This window comes from Ambystoma mexicanum, chromosome 7q, assembly GCF_040938575.1.
Source record: "Ambystoma mexicanum isolate Mex_15411 chromosome 7q, UKY_AmexF1_1, whole genome shotgun sequence".
Lineage (NCBI taxonomy): Eukaryota > Metazoa > Chordata > Amphibia > Caudata > Ambystomatidae > Ambystoma > Ambystoma mexicanum.
The window spans coordinates 51,614,079-51,639,346 of NC_090941.1; the positions used below are offsets into that span (position 1 = coordinate 51,614,079).

General features: G+C 43.8%; 1 long non-coding RNA gene across 1 annotated transcript in view; it reads left to right on the plus strand.

Moving 5' to 3' along the window:
• Nucleotides 1–21,578, plus strand: part of LOC138528744 (uncharacterized) — a 106,769-nt gene extending 85,191 nt beyond the window's left edge. Inside the window, exons 2-3 of the long non-coding RNA XR_011284220.1 lie at nt 15,449–15,617; nt 19,271–21,578. This is a non-coding gene — a long non-coding RNA (uncharacterized lncRNA). The remainder of the gene's footprint in view (nt 1–15,448; nt 15,618–19,270) is intronic.
• Nucleotides 21,579–25,268: the final 3,690 nt, after the last annotated feature.

The window sequence follows — 25,268 nt, forward strand, 5'->3', positions numbered from 1 at the left end:
ATCCAGATGGTCAACATACCTTCTGGAAAGGCCATCTGCATTATAGTGACTCCCTGGTCTATGCTCTATGGTGAAGTCTAGCCCTTGCAGGCTAATGGACCACCTGAGCCGTTTCGGGTTCTCACCCTTCATCTGTATAAGCTATTTCAGGGGCTTATGATCTGTTTTGACCTTGAAGGTAGACCCTGTAAGGTAGGGCCTAAAACGCCTAAGCCTCCAAACTATGCTAAAACATTCCTTTTCAACAGTAGCCCACCTAAGTTCTCTACCCTTGAGTTGTCTACTGATGAATATGATAGAATGTTCCCTCCCTTTGTCATCTAACTGGCTCAGCAAACCTCTACCTCCTCACTGTACCCCTAGCCCCATGTGCCTCCTCACACTTCTGCTCCTTCCACCTCTTGGCCCCCCTACACTGGAACTCCCTCCCACTCTCCATCCACTCCACCCTTACCTACTCATCCTTCCGCCACTCCCTGAAAGCTCATCTTCTACACTCCCCCCTGACTTGCCTTCCTACCCCTCCTCTCCTACCCTTGCCCCACCTTTCCCCCATCCTCTCTCCTTCCCCCTGACCTTAAATTAGTAACAAATACTACTTAAAGGCAATGAGGACACCAGATCACTCCCCCTTCCCTTCCCATCCACTCCTCCTTCCCCCTACCTCAAATCCTACACCGTAACTCCCTTCAACTACCCCCTCCTCTACCCTATCCCCACCCCGCCTTGTAAATAGTTCTACTTATTGTTCTAATGATCTGTTCATGTTTGTAAATATGCTTCTCTCACTTTGTACCTGTTGTGATATTGTATAGCGCTTTGGCTTAAAGCGCTATATAAATTCAATAAACATAAACAAGACAGCTCCAATTACAGTGTTGCAGGCGTCAGTTTGAACAATAAAGGGCTTGCTGTAATTGGGCGCACACAACACAGGTGCCCTACACAGACTTTCTTTCAAGCCATAAAAGGCCCTCTGACATTCTTCAGTCCAATTAACCTTCCTAGGCTGTTTGGGCGAAGTCAGGGCTGTCAGTGGTGCAGCTGTGGTTCCATAGTCTGCCATGAAATTGCGATAATACCCAGTAAGACCCAAAAAGGCTCTCACCTTGGTTTGAGTAGTGGGAGTCTCCCAGTCATGTACATCCTCTACTTTACTGGGGAGAGGTTGGATTTGACCCCCTCCTACCTCATGACCAAGATATGTGACTGTACCCTGAGCTATCTGGCACTTGGTGGCCTTGATAGTGATGTTAGCCCTTTTCAAGGCCTGCAACACCTTATCCAGATCTGTCAAATGTCCTTCCCTGGTGGAACTGTAGACGGCAATGTTGTCTAAGTAGGCCGTACAAAAGGCCTCCAGCCCACTGAGCGCATGATTGACCAATCTTTGGAAGGTGGCAGGGGCATTCTTCAACCCAAAAGGCATGACCCTAAACTGGTAGAGTCCCTCTGATGTTGAGAACGCCGTCTTATCCTTGGCATGATCCGTCAGAGCTATTTGCCAATAGCCTGAGGTAAGATAAAAGGTGCTCACAAATTTTGCCAGCACCTATGGTGTCCACGAGCTCATCAGCCCTGGGCAATGGGTGCGCATCAGTTTTGGTGACGGCATTGACTCCTCGGTAGTCCACACAGAACCTCCAATCCTTGGTAACTGCCTGGGAACTTGCCTTGGGGACAAGGACCACGGGACTGGACCAGGGACTGGTTGAGGGTTCAATACCACCCAGATCCAACATCTTGGCGACCTCAGCCTGGATGTGGTTCTTAACGGTATCTGACATACGGTAGCACCTGCTTTTGACAATCACACTGTCACCAGTGTCAATTTCGTGCCTACAACACGGTGTAAGGCCAGGTGTCAGTGAAAACAGAGAGGCATACTGCCGGAACAAAGCCCTGCAGGCCCTCTGCTGCTCTGTCTTCAGATCGGGAGAGAGATGTACACCATCCAGGGAGTCATCCTGATGGTTGCTATGCAGCAAATCAGGAAGGGGCTCACTCTCATCCTCTTCTTGCTCTGAAGCTAGCAAGAGACATGAGACTTCTTCTCGCCTGTGGAAAGGCTTGCGTCTGTTAACATTGAATACCTGAGGGTCTACCCAAGGGCTCCCATGTCAACCAGATAATTGACTTCGCCCATCTCAGAGATGATCCTGAAGGGTCCAGTCCACTTGTCTGCCAAAGCTCTAGGTTTGGTAGGTTCCATCACAATGATTTCCTGTCCCGGAGTCCAATCCACTGGCAAGGCTTTAAGGTCATGCCAGTACAGGTGGTCAGTCAAAATCTCGAAAAAAAAATCTCGACTAACAATAAGGTCGAAAAAAAAAGACCGAAAAAGTCGAATTTCTCTTTTTTTAATTATATATTTGTTTTGGGGTCCGGGATTTAAAAAGAAAATGGTAAAAAAAGGGGGGTTGGGGGGAACCTGGGGGGGAGGAACCCCCCCATTTCGAATAAAAAACGTCATTAAAAAAAATTCAACTTTTTTTTTTAGCCTTTTTTTTCGAGATTGTTTTTTTCGGTCCTGGCTGGCCTTGAGATTCGCTGTCGCCTGACCCATCATCTGTGTCATCCTCCGTCTGAGGCCTAACACATAGTCCCCCACTTGCTTGGTGGGACCTGAAGGGGTGGCCTCCCAACCATCTCTGATCAAGGCAAGAGGCCCCCTCACGGGATGTTCAAAGAGTAACTCAAAAGGGCTGAAACCAACACCCAGGTTCAGGCTTAGTGGGCTCAATAACAAGGAGCACACCCTCCCAATAGATCCAGAATACCCTAGGCACTTCTCCTTGTTCCTGGGACAGGGCCTGTTTCTTCAGACCCTCGAGAGAGTGTCTCTCTCTCTGTCCCTTACAGAAGTCCGCCCGGGAGCGTCCCCCTTCAGCCAGCAGGCATTGAAGATCGGGGTGGTCCTCCAGGTTGAGAACCTCTCCCACAGGAGAGTCTTCTGTCTCTTCTCCATCAGGAGTTTAGTTTGGGTTTTCCACTGGATCAGCCCGTCCGGAGCATGGATCCCAATGGGTGCTGTAGGAACAGCAGGAAGAGAAGGAGCCCCCTTCACAGAGGTGGCCTTCTTGGTCTTCCGTCTTCTTGCCTTAGGCCTCGCCGTTGGCTCGGGTACCTGATTGACAGCCAGACCCTGTGTCACCTGTGACCTAGTGACTGGAGGAGCAGTCAGGGGGAGACCATTCGAGATCAACCCCAACTCCACTAGATCATTACCTAACAGAATGTTAGCAGGGACAGTGTCCTGAACCAGGACAGGAAGCTTTGCTGTCTTGTCTCCAATCATGAGTGTGACTAAGGCTACAGGTGATAATTTGGGAGGCCCACCAGCTAACCTGGTGGTTCTCAGAGGAGCACCTACATAGTCCTCTGGCTTGAGCAGGGTCCTTTCCACCACTATCCTGCTTGCCCCAGTGTCTCTCAAACCAGTAGAAGGCTGGACATTCAAGAGGACACTTCTCAAAAACCTATGGGTGTTCTGTGGGATAGTCACCAGTACTTCTGCATACTGGTCCCAGGCCCCAAGTGACACTAAGGAAATCTCTACAGGAGCACCAATTGTGATCCCTGTAGAGGAGGGGAGGACAGTGGCCTCCACCTCAGACATGGGGTAAGGGTAGGTCAGGCGGACAGCCTGGACTCCAAGTGCCTTACCTTTACACTTGGGGTCACCCCTCTTGTTATCTAGAGCCCCACAGTCCCAACAAGTGCCAGGAATGCGGGTACGGTACTGGAACCACTAGGAGCCTGCTTTGCAGCAGGTGGACCACTGCTCTTATTCTCACCCACCCACAGATGACTTATCCCCACAAGATTTTTGGGTCTAGGAGAAGAAGGTTTTGGTTTACTCGACTGTGATTGCTTCTGGTACTCCTCAGCTTTCTGGGAGGTCCCCTTTTCTTTTATCCTTGTCCTTCCCACTGGAGTCCTTAGGTTACACTCGGTGGGAGACCCACTTGTCAGCCAACACAGCCAACTTAAAGGGATCCAAAATGTTCTGGTCAGCAACATACTGACACAGCTCTGGTGATCAGGCTTCTGAAAAATGCTCAAAAAACAAAAGGTTGGACAATTCAACAAATGTTTTCACTTTGTAACCATCAATCCACCCCATCATGTTCATGTTCGCAGCACTCACCCAGTCAACCCAAGACACATTCTCCCATTTCTTAAAATCCCTGAACCTTTTAAGGTTTTGGGTAGGTGTCTTGCCAAACTTGGCAATCAAAGCAGACTTCATGCACTCATACTGAACCCTTTCTTCCACACTCAGTTTCAGAATACAGTCATATCCAGTCTGAGGCACTCTGCTTAACAAACACTTAGCCCAATCTCGCTTATCAACATCATGAATTGCACAAGCCATCTCAAATGCTTCAATCCAATGGAGGATATCAGAACCCTCCACAAACACACCAAACACATCCCACCCAGCACCCGCACTCGCCCCTTAGTTGCCACCAGGTACCACAGTGTTTTGGAATTATCAGGATCATGGCAATCACCACACTCTCTGAGCTGTGGGCATTGACAGGTGCACTAGCATACGAGAGGGAAGGGAAGCCAGGTTGCACTGCGAGGGAGGCTGGGTGAGGAGGGGACTAGATGTGAAAGGGACCCTGAAGGCTGGACTGACCCAGATCAGAACAGAGGCGCAGGGTTGCTCGCGAACCCAACCTGGGGAGATTACAGAAACTCAGCGCCTCAATTCAGGATAAAGATGCCAACTAACCAATTGCACAAACAACTCCCCCCTCTGCATACACCTCTCAAACTCCAAACCAAACACAACCACACAGCACAACAAACCGCACAAACTTCACTACATTGCAACAAGATAACAATAAAACACACATAGACTCGCACAACAGTACACAACCACTACCGGCCGCAAACACCCCAGCCAACAGACCCACCGGGCTGAGGCTGCCAACAGCACATCACTGCTCCCTTACACTTTTCCAGCTTCTCCCCACTAACCCCCCTCCCTTCCTCTTTCAGAACCGCCAGAGCACCAGGGGACCACTCCGGTGGTGAAAGTGTGAAGTACAAATGTCCTTTAACATTAACATTAACATAGACTTGGTGGCTGGGGACCTGCCACTATCAACTGGTTTAGCTGAAGTCTCCACTCTAGCTTTCTCTAGCTGGATTCTTTGATGCTCAGTGTCCCTATCTTTGAGTATCACTTGCTGTGCCAACTCCTCTTTCTTCAACTCAGCTTCTGTTGCCAACTTTTTGTATTGAAAGGCTAACTGTTCCCGTTGTAGCTCCAATTTTAAAAGTTCAATCTTCAGGGTTTCCCCCTGAAGAGATTTGCTGGGGTTTTGACAGAGGCAGCAGGAATGGTGGCATTCCCAGAATCATATTCAGCAAAAACCCCAGGGGCAGAGTCCTCATTGGTTGCATCCCCCCATTCAACAGTTTCACCATCAGTCTGCTAGTCCACCAGGGCACCTATAAGCTCAGCCCTAGACTTATCCACAAATTCTAACTCCCTAGCTTCACAAGCACTCTGGAGAGACTCTAAACTCATCCTAGTCAATTTACCATTTGCAATAGACTCCATTGCTTGTAATGCAGTGATCTTGTACCCAACTAAACCTCAATTTAACAAAGTGCAGATATTTTGTAAGTGGCACGGTTATACACTGATTCTTAAAACCATAAGCATCCCACCACTGCCACCAGTGTAAAGACCGGAGGGGGGTGTCTGTACTTCTGCTCTCTATATGGTAGAGGAGAGGCACAGAGGACCCCAGCCAAGATTCTCTATTCTAGCAATGGACGAGCAATCAAGGCATAGCTTCTCAGGAGGTGATACAGGCTGGTTCTTAAGTACAGTGTAGTCCCCAAGGACCCACAAAGCAATGTCAGCACACTGTATTAGTTAAAACACAGTCTTTATATAATTAATATTCAAGGTTATGTACAATATCACGATAATTCACTTTGTACTTGGTTATCTATAATGGCAAATATACAGGTCTACATGGTACCACAATTACTATTAGATCTCTTTAAAGTGCATCAACTGTACAGTTAAATGACACAAAAATCAATAAGAGGAAAGCAGTTGGTTAGAACAAGTGGCAGAATACTGGCCCCTGTGGGATGTTCTAACCCACTAGTCTATGCCCTGCAACATCACTGCACGCTGTTTTCATCAAAACAACAGGATGGCCACCAAAAAGATCTATGCGCTACAAATCTATGAAAAGTGTGCAGGGAAACCTGAAAAATAGGCCGCCGATCCATTTTGCATATGTCAGTGGTAACACAGGAGACCACCGCCAAAATCTATCATTGGGCTGCCCACAGAGTAAAATGAAACTACTTGAAAAAGCAGTGCTGCATTGCAAGGGAAACCCAGAACTGATTTAAAAATCAGTTTTTCCTTGGCTGTTAAATTTGCAAAATAATGATTCTCAAACAGCAGAAAAGATCCAACATCCTTGTTGGGTGTTAAACATCACTTTATTTAAAGAATCCACCTAAGCACAATGTCAGCAGAAGCACATTTCATCATAAGAAAATCCACATTCAAAGGTGCTTGCATGAGAAAAATATGTCAGAAATGGGCGCAATACTGCCCCTCGCCTGTGTCAGAAGCTGGCATTTACTTATACTGTCATTTAAATATTTTACATTAAAATCAAAGTATGGAAAAGGAGAGACTTCCCATCAAAAGCAATATAGGTTGATACAATTCAATCTCTATATTTTAAAAAGCTGGAATTAAGAGATTTGTGGCTATATTTGTTAAAAATGTAAATTGTATTTAAGAAAAAGACTATTTTAAACAGTGTTTTAAAAGTGAGTTAAAGTCAGCCACACTGGGCTTCAAATACATTCCACAGCTGCTCCCAAACAAAGGAATCTTCCCCCTTGTTCTCTGCTGAGGAACTGGCAGGGAGTTGTGAAAGGAGTGGGAGGAGGACTTTGGCCTGTTGCTCTGACAGGAGACAAAAGACACCCTTGACTGAAAGGAAATGCAAATTTGGGCTTCAACAGAAACCAGCTGCTAGCAGGAAGAGGCTCAGGTTTCTCTTAGCTCAGCCAAACCTTGGAGGCGGGGCTAGACTGAAATGTGTATCTGGAACAGAAGAAAATATACTTTTGAGAAAAGTTGATATTGTAGCAATTGTGATAATGCTAGGAATATGACAATTTACAGGATTATGCCCAGATGTTATGCGCATGTATGTGGAAAAATTTGTACATATCTGACACTGGGTAACCAACCAAAAGCGCGAAAAACTGTCAATTGTGAACCAAAACTCTTAAGAAGATGGGACTTGGACAGATACATGCTTTATTAAATTGGGAATGTGAATATGTATTATTAGCAAGTTGGTGATATTATAAATATGCTTTATATGAAAAATATATTTTCTGTGTAGAAACAAAGGGGAGGTATTTCCCTGGACCATAAACACAGCATCATCATGACACATCATGACTCTCTGGTTTCCTTCTCAAATCAGGAGAGAGGGAATACTTTGACAAATCAGTATCCTAAAGTGTGGGCTTAGTATAATCAGCCTATCCACCCCCTTGGGAAAATACTTAAATAGGGACTGTTGAGGACCTACAGACAGACATGCACCCATCAACTGATTTACTGGCGAAGCGCTCTGCAGGAGAACCCAGATCCAGACTCCAGAACTCTGAAAGCTGAATCCAAAGCTGAACCCTTCTCAGCTGGCCTTTAAAATCTTGCAACCTGATTTTAACCCCAAACTTCCAAGGGGCACATCATATTGAACAGCCGGGCTGTGCTGTTGTTCTGCTTCTTGACAAGAACTCTCGCTAGAACCCATCGATCCAGACCAGTAGAGCAGAGCTGTAACCCAGAACCAACCCATCAGAACCAGTCCAAGAGGCCGTGCAGAGACCAGAGTGCCTTGCTGAGTGCAGAACCAAGCACCTGAATCCTGTCCGCTGGCAAGCAGATTCCAGTCCAGGCCTATTCCAAAACCATAGTTGTGAGTATGTAGCATAGAATTGTCCATAGCCAATCTCTTAGCCTTAAGTAATCCTATCCAACCCATTCTATCATATCCAGAACTGCATTGTAGTATCTCTTTTGTCTGTCCTGAATCCTTCTCCCATCCATGTAATCCTGTGATAATTGTAGTGATAAATCATCTTTGCTCTAATATATATTTGCTGAAGAAAGGCAAGTGCTGCAGCGGGCAAAGATCAGACAGAGGCGCCTCTGGTATCTCGCATCTTCATAGCCTCGAAGTGTAAAGCCAATCCTTGTTTGTAATCTTCAAAAGCGCATCTTTCCTTTGAAATCTTGACTCCTTTGGAGAAAAATCGACCTCCACTAAAACCTTCATAACTTCTGAACCGCTTAACGCGCGCAGAAAAGTTTGCTGCGATTCTGCATTTGGCTAAATTTCATCCCAGGTAAAACAGATATTTCTTGCATTCAACCTCTGAATTCAGTTTTCTATCTGCTAGTTATCCAACCATCATTGCTAGTGTCTACCTGAACCTATACAAAGCGGCTCCCACTAGTTTTGAATCGCATTTAGAGAATTAAAGTCATTTTTCAGTATTTTTCCCATTCATTAAAAGCCACATTCAAAAGCATTTGACCTGTTTTAAAATCATTTCTGTTTCTCTCTGCTTGCTGGGGGGGAATTGGGATTGTTCCTGAAACCTGTTTTCTCTCCTTCCATCTCTATATTGCATATTAGGGGGGATTGAGTAGTGCCAGGGGGAAAGAGTGATTACATTGCTTTTGATTGCATTTGATTGAACACACAAAAGTATTATTTCTGGCTGCTTTAATTTCTTATCATTGCATTTCATTTAACCCACATAAAGTTTATTCTATGCTACATTATTCTTCTCATCCATATTCCTATTGATTAAAGAGATTGTTGATTGTTGTGATATCACCCAACGCTGATCATTGTATAAATATTAATAGTGTGATATCTAGATATTGTTCAAATTTATAAAGTGTGATATATATATTGTTCAATTCATAAAATAAATCGTTTAACTTTGGAAAACAACCTACTTCTTAGTTCAGTGAGACCGGGGGGGATTCAAAGAGAGGGGCGTGATATAAGGGTACATCATTCAGAAATAACGGAAATGTAGACATAAAAATATATAATTAAGGGTTCCAGCTGGGCATCAAACGCCAGGCATTGACTTTGGTGGAGTTCTGGGTTGTAACCACTTACACCCCGATACCTAGGCACAGTTCTGTGTGGAGATCCCCCCACCTGGGCAACCTGTAGAATAACGATATATCACAAGCCCAGTCCATATATTGTTCACAAGAGAATTTCCAATAGTTCTGCAACCCCAAAGTACCTGGCGTTGGAGCTTTCCTCGTCGGGGAATCGACGGCCCTTCTTGAGTGCTCGCCCTTTAGGGCAGGAGTCACGGGTTGTCGGACGTCTGAAGGAGAACAGGGTGAACTACGACGGTGAAGTGACAGCTTCTTTTCTAGCGGTGCTCATCGATGGGGAAGCGTTCGCATCCTGCAAGGAAGAGGCATGCGGGGCACCTCGGTGTCGATAGTTCAGGACTGCAAAGAGTTTGAACAACTGTGGCCCAGCAAGGGCGTCGAGTCATCAGTGTCTCTGTGGTCTTTGGGTGACGGGAAACCCACCGGCGGATGCTCCTCGGCACGTTGACGGCCTGGCCTTCTCCGGAGGGATAAGGCGGGCGGCGGTGCAGATGAGCGCTTCTGTGAATCGAATGTTCGTAGGCAACGGGAGCACGACGGCTCCGGTCGGCGACGGCGGTCATCGACAGTGGTAGACAAAGTCCGGGCGCTCCTCTTTGGGATTCCGCGGCAGTCCCCATCTCCGGTCGGCAGCCTGTCGTAGGTCTGTCTACCAGGGAGCTTTGGCAAAGATCAGCTAGTGCACAATGGTCCCTCGTAGCTCAGGAAGAGGGCACCTTACCAGGTCCTCTCTGGGTTAGTCCTTGGACACACATCAGCTTTCAGATTGATGAAGAAAGGCAACAGAAATTCTTCTCTTCCAGCAGGGCTTCAAAGTCAAACTTTCACTCCAGTTAGTCTTCGTAGTTTGGACTTCAGATTCTGAACATGAATTCTAGCAGTGAGAGGCCCTCAGATATACTAGTTGATCTCCCATTCATTCTGCTGGTTCACACTCAGTCAACTAATCGGTCAGAAGGGCATTCATGCAGGCAGGCATCCAATCAAGTGCATAGTGCATTCAGGCCATTCTCCTCTCTCTCAGACACTCACAACAAGGAATGTGTATTGGGACAAGTACCCAATCATTCAGCACTACACACTGCATTTATACAAGTTTCGGGCAGGGTTGTCTCAGTCATTGTGTCAAACACCAGATACTAGACATCCACAACACAGAATGAGTATTTGTCACACACTTCATTCACCCAGGTACCACCCACAGGGTGTACCCACAACATACAGTCACTGGGAAGGCTCCAGCCAGTCTGGCCTGGACTTCACAACACCATACATGGAACTTCCACCCAACTGCCAGTCAGGGCGAAGGGACAGAGTCAGGGCTTCCCAGGACTTTGGGAAAACAAGGTAACAGGCAGTAGAAAGCAAGAGGCCACAGGGGCCATCTTGTTTCCTATCAGGAATCAACTGATTCCAATGACAGGCCTGGGTATCCCAAAATGGATGATACTCAGAGCACCTGTCAAATTCAGCATGGAGCTGTCACCAGCGCATACCCTGCTCTGCGGGCCACACACAGGTGCCCAAAAACATACACTAGGGGCACAGGGTTTTACCCCCACCCATGGGCACCATAAGGTTATCCCATGGGTCTGTACACCAAACCAAAAGAGAGAGTTGCACCACTAGGAGTCCTGCATGAACTCCTGCATGGAAAACACGACAGAACAATTGATAAAAAGCAGTAAAAGACAAGGATATGGAGGCCCTGTCCCTCCGATGCATTTCCAGCATCACAGTCTTTACTTGTGATAAAGCTTTGCTGGCATATGCAATGGTCTTGTTATTTACACTTTTGGTACAAGACCGCTGACATGCACAAGTCTGATTCTTCTTTGAATAGGCCAAACATGGAGACCTGACCAAAAACTATTTTAACTTAGCTACCACCTCATGCTGTTCCTGCCCCCATTTCCAGAGCAGACCCTACCTCAGTAGTCTATTAATGGCTGTGCGATTTCTACATAATCCTCAGTCAACTCCCTATTATAAATTGTCATTCCTAACAAGCTTTTCAAACCTTTCACATTTCTGGGATCTTTCAACTTTTGAATGGCCTCTACCTTTTTCTTCTGTGGGTTCAATCCCTCATCTGTGATGTCCTAAGAGGTATACCCTTTTTCTACCCCACTGTGCCTTCTGCAATGATATATTTGCCCCAGCCTTTTGCAATTGGCTAAGTACATGTCTAATTTCATTAAAATGGCTTTGTATGTTCTTATCATTCTTTGCCAATTACGCTGCCAATTACACTGCAAAAAGGGAGTCCTAATTGATTGTCAACCTATTTATATCCCCCTGAAATTATTTCTGGACTCTCTGCCTTTCAGAAGGTTGTGCTGCTGCTCTCACGCCGCAGTCTTCTGAGAATTATCTCGGCAGCTCCAACTTCCAGCTACACAGATCAGCGTCCAAGAACACGATCCTCACCAAAATCCCCAGCCATGCAGCAAAACCCTCACTCTCAAGGAGGCTTCCAAAAGATAGCGATTGTGGCATTCACCAGCAGCCCAAGGCCCCAGCCTTTTTGCAACCTCCCAGTTTCAACAAGGAATAGCAAGAAAACGAAATACTTCATATTCGGGAGCAGCAAAATTAACAAGTTAGTCTCAAGGTTTCTCACTCGATTCAATTGGAGGCAGCAGAGCAAGTCTCCTCAAAACCCAAACGTTTTTAACTCACTCATGCAAAAGCTCAGACAACTCAAAATCCCTTTTCCCCTCCTGTCTTCTCCTTGCACCTTTAAAACACTTTTCAACCAACACTGTCCCTTTCATATGGCTCTATATGTATTCTTTCCAAGCAGACTGGTGAATCTGATTGATCAGAATTGGTGACTCCCTTTGTAGCAATCGCTACTGCATTCTTGATTGCATTAAAACATGTGCTTATTAATGCACTATATCTCCATAAGAACATAAGAAATATTGTCAAATGCAATTGTTTTGTTAATAGTCTTTTATTGCCATTCCATCTGCCTTATTTAAAACGTTTCACAGGTGCAGAACTAGAATTAGATATACCAGTCTGCTTTGATAGTTATTTCCCTGGAACAGTGCATTGCAGGTTTTGTTTGACCCCAAATACTGTTCATGATTGATAACATCTGATAACAATTTTTGTTTAAACTGTTGTGCCCATTCTCACTACTCACACATTAAGCTATAAATTTTGCATTCTTTTCTGACACTTACAATGTTAGTACTCCTGCTGCTAACAGTATGTCTGTGGCTTGTAGCCTAACAAATCTAACCCAATCTATTCACTCCAATATTGTTTGAAACCAAAGTCACTCCCCTTGATACCCCCAATACTATGTGTTAGTAGCTACACAATGGAAATACTGCACATACCATTCAGCATCATAAACATCCTAACAGTTCACAGTTAATAACACATCTTGGGCCTCATTACGATTCAGGCGGTAAGGGTTTTACGGCGGCGTAAACAGCGCCGACCCTTACCGCCTGAGTACGAGGTCCCTTAGCGCCATGGCGGACTTAACACCTGCTTTTAGCAGGTGTTAAAATCCATGGCGCTAAGGGACCATGGAGTTAATTACGCCACCGTAATTTACGGTGGCGTAATTAACGCCTTCCCCACTCCCATTATGCCCTATGGGGCAAAAATGGGAATGGGGAAGGGTAAATGGGGATTGGGGACTTACCGCCCCGCCAAGGTCGGAATGGGGCGGTAAGTCCGCCAACCACCATGGCGTAAACGTGGTTTACGCCATGGTGGTAAAGTCACGGCCCAGGCGGTAACTTACCGCCTGGGTCGTAATGAGGCCCCTTGACAATAAAATACACTTATATACACAATGATGTAGATCCGTCCTCTGTCCCTTTAACTCGAGACAAGGGTACTAAAACCTCCTAGAATTCCCTTGCTCTTCAGACCCTAGGAACATCCTTCCCTTTTATAATAGGAGATTCACTTTATACACAACGTTGCCTTTCCCCATAAAGAGGAGCGTCCCCTATTTCTTTCAACATATATACAATAACAAAACTTCCAGGAAAGAGGAGAGACAGGGAGAGACAGGGAAAAAGCACTGTACCTCATCCAACTGTGCTCTATACTTATTAGGCGTTCTCAGGGACCTTCTGCCACTGCGTACTTGTGACAGCCTGCACAGCCCAGCCTGATGCCCTCCATCCAGAATCCAGGCAGGACTTTAGGGAAACACAGCGCCTGCCCACCTCTCCGTTGGTGCACACAGAAACAGGCTCTCTTGAAGGTGGGCGCTGTGGCCTGGAGCATGTCACCAGGACCCCGGTATCCCTGTGGGGCACTGGAGATGACATTGGGTCAACAGATGAAAAGGGAGACACTTAGTGATGTAAAGGAAAAAAAATGAGGATCTTGGGTTGTGAAAAAACAAGTTTATTACAGAGAATTAATATCTGTGAGAGGTCAGTCAGTCGCGTGCAACCAAAAAGCTGAGAAATTACCATGGCCACATAAGTCAGTAGTATTTAAAGACAAAAGCAACAAGATTAGAATACATTTGCACATGATCAAAACATCATTTGTAACTACATTCTAAACATCCTATTGTCTCCGGATTTACTAAAACTTATGACAGTATAAATTGTCCTATTGTAACAGGTTAGTACATTTCCCTATTCTCATTGGTTAGTGCATTTCCCCACTCCCATTGTTTAGTACAAAAACATGTTACATTTTGATGAGCATCCCCCAGCATGTGCCTTAATGATGCAGGGTCAGAAAGAAGAGCAACGTCTGCCATCCCCAGCAATAAACTAAATGCAAGACCATGCTTCTCTGTGAGACCAGATAACTTTGCATCCCATGTCACTCCCTGCACCTTCAGCCCTTCCAAGTTAAAGTCTGCCAGTGTTGCTATTGCATTTGTGTCTGCCTAAGCCGCCAAACCCCACAATTTCATAGTGTGCTCAACTCCCTCAGAAGGATACCATGAGTAAGCATACCAGAGGCCAAACTTAGAATAATAGCTAATATTTGAGCTGCCTGGCCATCCCTCCACATATTTGGTAGCTCAACGGTTCTCTGGGATACAGTAGAAACAAGCCTTAATTCAAAATGGCAGTGACGCTAAACTGAAATGGCTGCCTGTTGAGAGGCCTACTTCTTGATTCAATGGTTAATATTAGTGTGTCTACTTCAATCTGCCACATATTTGACAGTCCATTGTATCTGTAGCGTGATGCAGAAACAAGGCCTAATTCAATACAATGGACAGAAGCTTTTGTTAATAGTGATCACTGACACAATACTTTTGTTTGCATTAAGGACATTGCACCCCTATATTTACATTTGACATCACCACAGTTAAATATGTAAGTCAATGTCTCTGCAGTGATGTCACACACACACCACACACTTACCTTACTTCCTTGCCAGTCTGGTCCCCCTTAACGCTGCATGCTGTCTCAACAGCGAAGGATGCACAGAAATAGGAAGTGATGGCTCTATTAGCAGAAAGGACCCTAAATTAATGGATGTTTATAAACAAGGGGCAATATTCCACCTTGTGGTGCAGTCATATGATAGACGACGCAAGCTTCAATCTTGTAGTTTCTCAGATATAACTCTGAACATCTCGATAAACTCTGAACATCTCGGTAGAATATTTCCCCATGGTTGATAGTCACACATGTGCAATGCTATATGTGGTGAAGTAGGATGGAGTTTGAAAGATTGTGATAGAGTGAATGTGGTTAGAATGGTGTTAGTGTGGTTGTATTTAGAGTTTTCTGAAGTGGGAAGAACTTTGGTGGAAGGTTTTATGCAATGTATAGATTGAAGTAAGAGGTACAATGCGTACCACCTTGATAACATGCAGCCCTTCTACTGCCATGCACATACATGTATGTACCTCAGGGTTGTCCAACCCCAGTCCTCAAGAGCTGGAATCCTGACATGTTTTTAGGATATCATGCATTATTATTCATGAGACTAAATATGCATACATCTAGAATCAATGTATGCAAATTTATCTCATGAATATTAATGAGGAGTAACCTGAAAATCTGACATGTTTTCGGCCCTCGAGGCCGGGAGTTGGACAACCCTATATACATTCTACAACGATTCTACAGGCTTGCTCACTATCACAAACTCCAACCTACTGCGTATTCTCTTTCTTAGCTGTACAAATCGCGTGTATATTTAACCTATCGCCCCATTTACTGTTTCCTTGCTCTGATGCCCTTTTCTATTCTCTCACAGACCAAGGTATGGATACCCTTGTCAGCAGCACAAGGCACCCTCCTCGGCAAGCCTGGGCGCTGTTGGATCACTACGCTGGTGACTGGTGCAGTTTGACAAACTCTTACCACAGCATAGCATCATGACTGAAAGTGAATGGTTTATGCCTTACTCCAGAATGGATTGCTAGGTAACCAGATTCTTATATGCCCTTGGAGTACATTGCATTGAAACCTAGGCTTCTCTGACAGCCGTGGGCTGAAAAGCAGAAACTTTGACCTTTTGAGTTGAAGTATTGTTTTCTGTAGCAGCACCCAAGAGCCAGCTTTCGTGCACATTATTCACGCAAACAACCACAAACTCTGTCTCTTCACAACATATGCATTTGCCAACCATATGTATAGTGCTAAGTACGGTTGATTTTCAACCAATCACATCAACCAAGATAATAATGGGATTCTGTATCATAGGCAGTGTTTCTACAAAGTTACAGAGGAGCCGGTGTATGTCTGTTTATGCAAATGCATGGCTGGGATTTAAGCTATTGGGTAACGAGTGTATGTGGGAACATCATTTGCTCACTTACAGTGAATCAAATTCAGTTCACTGGAGGAAGGTTTTTAATGCACGCGTTGGTGCATCCCAGTCACGTACTGCCGAGCTGCACACTAAATTATGCAGCTATAGCACACATGCACTTGTGCTGTGTTGTGTTGTACATTTAGCAGAGTGTTCACTATTGAATTCCTTAGGTTGTGGGAAGATAAACGTCATTTGTGTGTGCAGATGTATTTCGAAATTAGGCAACAATCCTTCCCCAAAAGCTTCTGAATAATTTTCCACACAATTAAAGTAGAGTCTCTTCATAAACCAGTGAACACGGCTGTCGCATGTGCGTCTCTCACACTCTCCCTGTAGTCTTCCCAGCAAACATGACACGCTGAGCAGAAGCAGTTCTGCTCTAAAACGCTATTGGTCCCAAATGTCCAATGTTTGCTATAATCCGAGGACTACAGCGGAATGTGTAGTTGTGCACTTTTTGACTTTATGCAAATTGCACTTGTACGAATGCAATTTTTGATTAATCATGTCCCTGGCCTGAATTGCAAAATGTGCCAGTTCCTAATTTACGATACTTGAAAATTAATTCCAGTGAAGTATTGGAAATATATGTTTATTGTTAATGAGAAACTGTTATAATCCTTTAATATTTGCTGTTAAAGAAGGTATTTTCTGAACTATATTCTCCTGTTAAATCAGCTGCACTGTGAGTTATATTTAGTCTTGAGATTGTAAATATTGAATGCATTATTTTTGCCTGCCCTGTGTGCCGTTGCCGATGTACCAGCTCTTCAGTGATGCTTGCCGAGCTGTTCTGCGCATGCAGTTTTATACTTCACCTTTCCCGTCTCCCAAGGTGTGTGTATCGATTGATGAAAATGTCATCAGCCTAATCCCTTGATTCCCTGGCTAGCTGTTTGCAGTGGAAGGCTCAATGCTCATAAACCTTCCAGGCGGTTTTGACAGATGACCTACTTCTCCTGCTAAACAATCTCAAAGATATTGGGCTAGATTTGCAAAAGCGTGGTACAATGCTGCAATCCCATCGAAATATGCTTTGTAAATCAGACCCATTGGGGATCATTACTTGTCAGGAAAAAAACAGAATAATTGCCGGTAATTCCGGGCCCAGCATTTTTACCAGACTGGGGATACACACATTTGCTTGTGGTGGCCATGTATCTACCTCCAGGCCTGGCCTGATCCACCAGCAGGTCAGGCCTGCAGGTAGATCCATGGCCCCCACCAGCAAGAAAATGCTGCAATTACTGGCACGGGTACTACTGGTGCCGGTAAATGCAGCACTCCCCTCCGTGGAGTACTATGGAATGGGGAGTTACCGCCATTCCCGCTGACCGTAATATCCCAGCAGCAGTAATGCTAATTCCATTTTGGTGACATCCCCCCGAAATTTCCAGTGGGATACCATCCAACTCAGGATGAGGACCATTGTATCTTTGCCACTTATAATTTTAAAGTATATTGTTAGCACAGTATCAGTAATCAAATGCATGCACATTTGATTTTTCAGACTAGACATTGGGCCTGATTTGCAAAAGCATTTTTGAATGTGAACACCCTATTGATAAACCCTTTGAAAATCAACCCAGTGGTTTTTGCAAAGACAACATAGCTCACTGCACAATATGGCTGGTGGCACTGTTCCATATTGTCCTAAAATAAAGTTCACATTTATTACATTTAAAGTTTTCAAAAGGTACATTAATAGAGTGGCTGTTTCCCAAATGTATTCTGTTAAATAACATTCTACTCAAAGGTCTGTGTTCAAATGTTAACTGCAGAATTTGCTGATGTCCAATTTGGTTTTACCATGTCTGTCATCATATGCATTCTTCAAGGCAATTGGTCAAAAAGATATGAATATAGATGTAATACTTTAAATCATCAGTGGAGAATATATTGAGAGTGCTGATGTCTAGAAGGCAGCAAAGAGAGATGATAGAAAAAGTGCTTGAGATGGTGATATTTATTTGGGACCATCATTGAGGGTGAAACACATATGTGGATGTCTACATCCATGAGATCTGGCTGTCTTGGATTGATGAAGCTATGTTTAAAAAAGTGCTGCCCTATAAGTCAAAGGCACTGTTCTCACATGGAGACAAATGTATGCCTGTATGTCATTTGCATACCCATTATGCACTGCTCAGTGGTTTTGAATTACAAGTGAACTTCCTGGGATGGCTATTGGGTGAGGTTGTGGCATGTATGCTTGTTAACTGGAATGTTCAATTCTAGTCTCACATTAGAGGCACAATGGTTTTATTCATGACAGTGAAAGGTGTATGCTTGTTTCGCCACCCTTAAAATATTTTTTTTAGGTTGAAACGTTATTTATGAAATGATGCTGCTCTATAAAACAAAGACACTAGTAAAACATGGAAAACATTGCATGCTTTCAAGCTAATGTGTACACCCACTGCCATGACTGGTGTGTTTTGGTTATTCACTAGTGATGGGCATATATGCCTTAGCCTGATCCTTTAGCCTAATTGTGGAAATGTGGACAGTGGCCAAATGTCTTGGCCAGTGGGATCTAGTTAATTGTTGCAATTCTATAGTTTAAATAGCCTCACCTGGGACTCCTTTTATCATTATCTGTGCCTGTCTGTGTTCCTGATTTCTATTTTGCCCAGGGAGGCATACATTAGCTATCCGCCGCACACACACTGCAGTCTTCATGGTTTTAATATTACACTGTAATGCGTGGAGAAAGGATTAGTGGAATGAAAAACAATGAAAAAAGAATAGCAAGAAAGAAAGAAATGGGATAAAAGACACAGTCCACACTTTAGAGTGCTTTCAGGAAGGCGGGATGGGATAGTGTCAGTCATGTTAAGTGCAACCTAACTGAAAAATGGCTTGTCAGGCCAGTCCATTTGCACGATCCGTGGTGGTACACTCATCCACATATCAAGCAAGTGCCTCTAGAAGAACAATAGTGAGGGTGCACAACTAGTCATGTGTGACCATGGCTAATTAGATCCACAAGTTGACATATCCTATGGGGAAAAATATTACCAAGAGAGAGTCTTGAAGTCAGAACTTCTATAGACAAGGTTCCCTACACTTAGGGCAATGTCTGGCGTAACTCAATAGGTTGTTTAAGAATGATCCTTTAGTGAAATCCCCAGTGATCTCCAGCCGGCACTCACGACAGGTATGAAGATGACAATTTAGGAAATTTGCAATTTGAAGTAATCACGGTATGAGCTTTCTAGCCAATTGACATAATTTCCATTGTTTGTTTGCATTTAACAGAGTGTTCACATTAAGAAAATAACAATTGGACTGTCACGAAATCCAGGTCCTGAAGAAGGGATATCAGATTCAGAAACGTGTTGAGCTTTTACACAAACAGTCCACCTTTCATTTTGTGTTTTATGTTTTGAGAAACACATTCCCTCATAGTGGAAATTCCCTGATAGTGTTTACTTTGATGAATTTGTTTTACATTTGAATTATCCCTACCTTATGGACAACCAATCAGTGTATTGTATAATATGAATTCAATATTGTGGATTAGCATGAATACAACATATTTTATAAGTTTCTAGTAAAAACGGAAAGAGTAATCTCTATAAGTGCCTTCTTTTTGGCTTATGTATTGCATATGTGGATGCTCCATTATGTCTGAAATCTGTCTTTTTCCAAATGAGATATGTAGATTTTTATGAATTTTGTTTGTCTTTTGAAAATAATCCTCAGTGTGCATGGGACGCAAGTGTTCCACAGACTGTGGACACCATTTCCTTTTGTTCAATTTAATTACGACCTAGTGTCAGGGTCGGTACACACTCCCATGCACCTCTCTACATATATAAGATTAGTTGCATATACCAAACTTTTAGGTGTGCATCTGTATAAATCTTTGTTGCTAAATATTACAGTGCACACGTGCTTGCGAACGCTGCTGTCATTTTATCAAATCGGCCATTATTAGCTAAAGCGTAATATATATAGTTTGGCATAGTTATTTGTAAAATGTTAAGTTTTGCCACGTTAGACTTTTTTGGTAAAACTGGACATGACAAATAAAATGTGAATTTCAAATGGGAGTTGCAATATTTCTGTTCTAGACTCCTGAACCAATCTCTTGAGAGGGGCTGGACTTGGGGGGTGGCGAGAAATGTAAATGTATAATTCTGGTTGCAAGATCATAATTAACACCTCATAATGTTCATCTTCCATGGGAGGAACTTCGAGAATAAAAAGGTCTTGCACTATGGAAGAAGGGACAGCTGCCTAAACAAATCACCAAAGAAGATCTGCTGAAACCCATCTGGGTGGAGATATTGGAAGAGGGCTGGAGATCCCCATTGTTGAGCAGACCATAAAACAGAGGCGGTGATATTTCCCTGCAGCCATAGAGGGAGAATTGCTGTGGGCTGCCATTGACTGAAGTGCTTGCCGGAATCCTGTTTTCCCCCCATAGTGAAGCTCTGCTGAGTCTCCATGAGTGCCAAACCCAGAGATTTCCAAAAGTAATGTAATTGTTATTTTATAACACGCTTAATACCTGAGATTGGTTTCAAAGCACGAGACCGGATTCAAACCTCTGTTGCTATGCATTGTCTTGCTTCCAAGACAAACGTGTTGCCCTTGAGCTATCTGCCCTGCCCTGTAAGCAGATTATCCAACACAATTTTAGCATGGGGATCTATTCAATTAACATATTCCCTTTCATTAGTGGGTTTCCATCAATTACTGAGTGGGGGTAGGATCGTGTAGACCCTATGCATATTTGACCATATATTAACTTAATTAACTCTCAAATAGATTGACGCAGGGGGGAGCTTGGAAGAATATGAAATGTTTATCCTCTCTCTTAGCGGGTCTAATGTTATAGTCTCCTAAAGTATTTGAGATGTCCTTGCCACAAAACAAAAGTGACAATTGTCACTATTCCCAAAACTTGTTTTTAAACCAAACGTAGACTTGGCCACAAAAAAACAAAATGAATACCCACCCCCATTTTACTGACCTACTTCCCCAACAGGGCCCTTACGTGAAGCAGGGGTCTGAAAAACATGTCCATAACTGTCCATCTTCCCGAACACAGGCCTTTTAGTGAAGGGGGGTCTGGAAAATGAAATTCATAACTGTCACCAATTTTTAACCATGGCATTTCAGTCAAAAGTGGATGTAAGCAACTGACTATCTGGTTTTGGGGTTGGGGCAGAAACAGTGTTTTATCAAGGTTAAATTGAATAAAGCCTCTGATTAGAAAAGCGAGCTGTGTACTAAAAGTGTGTTAAAGTAATAACTGTGAAGCATTTTTGAGTGTGCATGGAACTCCATATATCAAGCCTTGAAGTGAACTCGTTTTCATAAAACGAAAATTATGCCTGTGTTTTAACATTAAACTCTCAGCAAGAAATTATGACGATTATGTTACAGTATTGTGCTATATTATTATTATTGAAACTCAACATACAAATGGGTTCATGGGAAAAGAGTTTTGACCAGTTTATTTAGCCTGGGCTCCTTGTTTGTGAGACAAAAGTAAAATGCAGAAAAAGTGTGTTTAAAAGAACATACTACAGAAAAGTGTGTTTTTGTAATTGAAGCTGTTTTCTGCCTTGGAGAAAGTGGCATGTGTAATTTTAGTGTGATTTTCATTAAACTGATCATTTAAATAAATAAATATATTTTTCTGTACACCGGCCTGGTTCTTGGCTCATTGGTGGCACAGGGTTTTGTTGTGTGACACCTTGATCGGGGAGGGAAGGAACTCCCTGTGTTGAGGGAGGCCTCTCCATAGTTACAAAGCATTTAATTTCATAGGTCTTCCTGGATTTGTCGTTATCTATGCCTGTCTGTGGATCTGATTTGTAGTTTGATCAGAGAGGCATGCATTAAATGTTGAGCCCCAGGGTTCACTAATGATATATATATATATATATATATATATATATATATATATATATATATATATATATATATATATGGATCCAATCTGGTCTTAATTGATTCCTTCATCTGATTGCTCTCCTGAGGATGCAAATGTTCAGGGCCTGATTTGCAAGATGTTTGCATTTAAAAATAACACATTTGTTTTGATGCTCAGTTCTCTGAAAGTCATAGTTCATCCATGACTTGCTTATTTCATGCTGATCATGCACCAGCACAATGAGCGGGATGGCTGGCCCCTTGAATGCCTTAGTGTTGGGTGTGTATTATTCAAAACCGACCAGCAACAACTGGGTGCTGGTGGCACATTTTATAAAGACAGGCCTTAAAGTACATTGAAATGTTTTAAAATGGAAAAAGCATTATACTATCTATTTGTGGGCAAAAAAGGAAGAAAGGATGGAAGCAGTGTGTAGCTTTGCATGTTCCGGTAAACTTAAAATACATTGTAGTCTCAAACATGATCCTTGTATGCATTGCCCACCCCTTGCGCTTGTGCTAAACATGTGCAGGGAAATATGTGACTTTTCCTCGCATACAAATGTGCATCACATTTATGCATCCAGCCATACATGAATATGTATTAGCTGAACTTATAGCAACCATCATGAACAAGAAAAAAGAATAATATGAACACATACTGAAATGAGGTATGAGTATATGTTAAGATGCATTTCTAAACTCTGACCTGGTGGCCAGAAGTTCTGGAGGCCACCCTAGTTTAGTGGAACAGGGGAACCTTCTGGACAACCAGACAAATCTACGGTAGCTTGGAAGGAAGTGAACACTAAGTCTTGGGAGGGGTGAGAGTTATCGGAAGCCCACAGTGAGCACACACAGTAAAACTCCACAGATTACTCCCAGACAGATGTATATCAAAATTACATTTATTATAGGCCTTTATAACAAAACATGAATAAACCACAATAATAATAAAACAGTTACGAGACACGCTTTTCACTATGTAACATATATACAAAATAAGTTTAGCCTAATGCTGATGAAATGGGAGAAAATAGCCACAACCTGCAACAGAAGAGGTAAGATCAAGACAAATATTGCATTAGGCAGTTCTTCGAAGTCAATCCCTATCTTATGCAGTCCAGCCCTAAGAAGTGAGGAGCCTTATGCTCAAAGTACAGAAGTGTGTTAACAACATGTGGTCGTGTGTAAAGCGAAAAGCGCGTTCTCTTCAAGGAGCTATTCAGGAAGGGGGTTGAGGCGATGAAGAATGAAGCCCTACACCTTGAGGAGTGTCTACCCTTGAAGATAGAGCATTTTCGGAGTTTGGGAATAGCTGCGGAGCGCAGGCTAACCCAGCTGAGGTGATATCTTTTGAGGGATTCTGTGCAAAAAAACAGATGAATGTGCCAGGGGGCCACCGGTAAGTGATGCAAGTACTCACCGACCCTGGACACAGTCTGGACCAAACTTTGCCAGTCTAGTCCACTTCGCTAGTAGGTTTCACTCCTGCAGATACATGATGCTCCGGCTCTCAGCGTCTCCAGGACAGGACAATTGTCTGTGGCAAGACATTAGTATTTTCTCAGCTCCCAAAGAAAGGAGAAGGATAGTTCTGGTGCAGCACATCTCTGGACATGGAGGGGCAGGTCCTCAGGCACTTACAGTGACAGTCACCACAGCAGAGCGACACAGGGACCACAAATACTTGCAGGGTGGCACACTCTCATAAATCATGTCCCAGAAGAGCTAGGGCAATGAGTTATGCAAGGAGATGGCCCAGGACCACACGTAAGTGATGTCTAAAGTCTCAAGTGTGAACTCCAGACGGCAGCGCTCCTGTGCGATACCCCGGGTTCAAGCTGGTCAGTTTGCTGGATGGCCGAGGAACACTTCTGAAGAGGCTCTTTGCGAGGGTAAGCCGGTGGTTCTGAGGATAGTTGGTCCCACTACTCCAAGGGTCAAAGCACCATTGCAGGCCTTCTTGGTATGATGCAAAAGCATGGCTCCGATTGGGAAAACAGTGGGGTCAGGGTGCCAAACCTTCCAGCATGTCTCAGGTGGTTCCACAAGTCTGCTCTTTCATTCGGGATACTTGGCTCCTTCTGTAGTTTGGTGTGAACTTCAGGTGATCAACCTAAAATGGATGCAGATCCCCTTCTCTTATCCAAGATTTGTTTGACACCCAAATCTTAGCTAACCAAGGGAAGATCTGCTCACTTGCAAGCACACCAGGCATGGGCCAATCGTGGCCCATGGTGGTTCCAGTCATTCGGGTCTACCAGACATACTGGCACCAGAAGTGTGGATTGGGACCAGACTCTCCCAACCCTCTTCCTGGGCACTAGTACACATGACATGCAGGAGCTCCCGAAAAATGTGGTTTTCTTCGGGGGGCTGCATGCCCAAATAAGGAATACCTGGGTCTCTTGACAAAGGCAAAGGGACAAAATAGCCACAGGACAGAACAAAAGACTTTGTGGCACTGCCATTTTCGGCACTGGCCACAGTCTTGGGCCAAACATGGGAGGCATGGTATGGTATGGTCCATAAAAACAAAGTAAAAATTGTTTACAAGTAAACTGCTGCCACCAGTTCATCCTAGGCACAATCGTACAAACACCAAACAATCCTTCAAAGGTGGCTGGGGCATAAAACAAAAGGACCCGTATGTGTGGTACTTGACACATAGATAAAAAGTTACCAAGAAATGGCAACATAGTCAAAGACATATGTAAACATAGTTTCGCAGTACTGACAGCCTGAAGAACGTGTCAGTTTCCCCATAACAAATGAACAAAAGCTCAGAGGAGCGCAGCTGAAGGTTGTGCTCCACAGGAAAAAGTAGGTTAGGTAAACCAAAGAAAAGCAAAATGTTTGGGGGGTTAAAAAATGGAGGAAAAATTGCACCTAAGGGAAATCGTTCCTAAAATTATATAATGTGTGGTTCTTTTTCCAGAATAAAATCAGATTTGTCCTTTTTCTGCATCTGTAGATCTGGAGGGGGGAGGTTACAAGGCATTCAGCGATACTTCATAGGTATTCTGAGCTGGGGCTGGTAGGATAGCTCAGGGGCAACACACTTGCCTTGGAAGCAAGACGATGTGGAACAATGTAGGATCGATACACGGGTCCGCACTTAGAAACCTCTGAGTATTAAGCATGTAAATAAATGACCAATTAAAATAAAATTAACTCCTGCACTATTTGGCTTGTTTGTCCCAATAAGAATTGAAGTGATTATTGGAGCACTATCTATCCCTGCACATCTTGTAAGGGAGGGCATAAAAGGCATCTGAAGGTTGTTCATTCATAAGTAGCAGGAGGCTCTGATCACATTTTATAAGTCACCCAATGTGCACGTTCAGAGCAGTCAGGCAAGGTA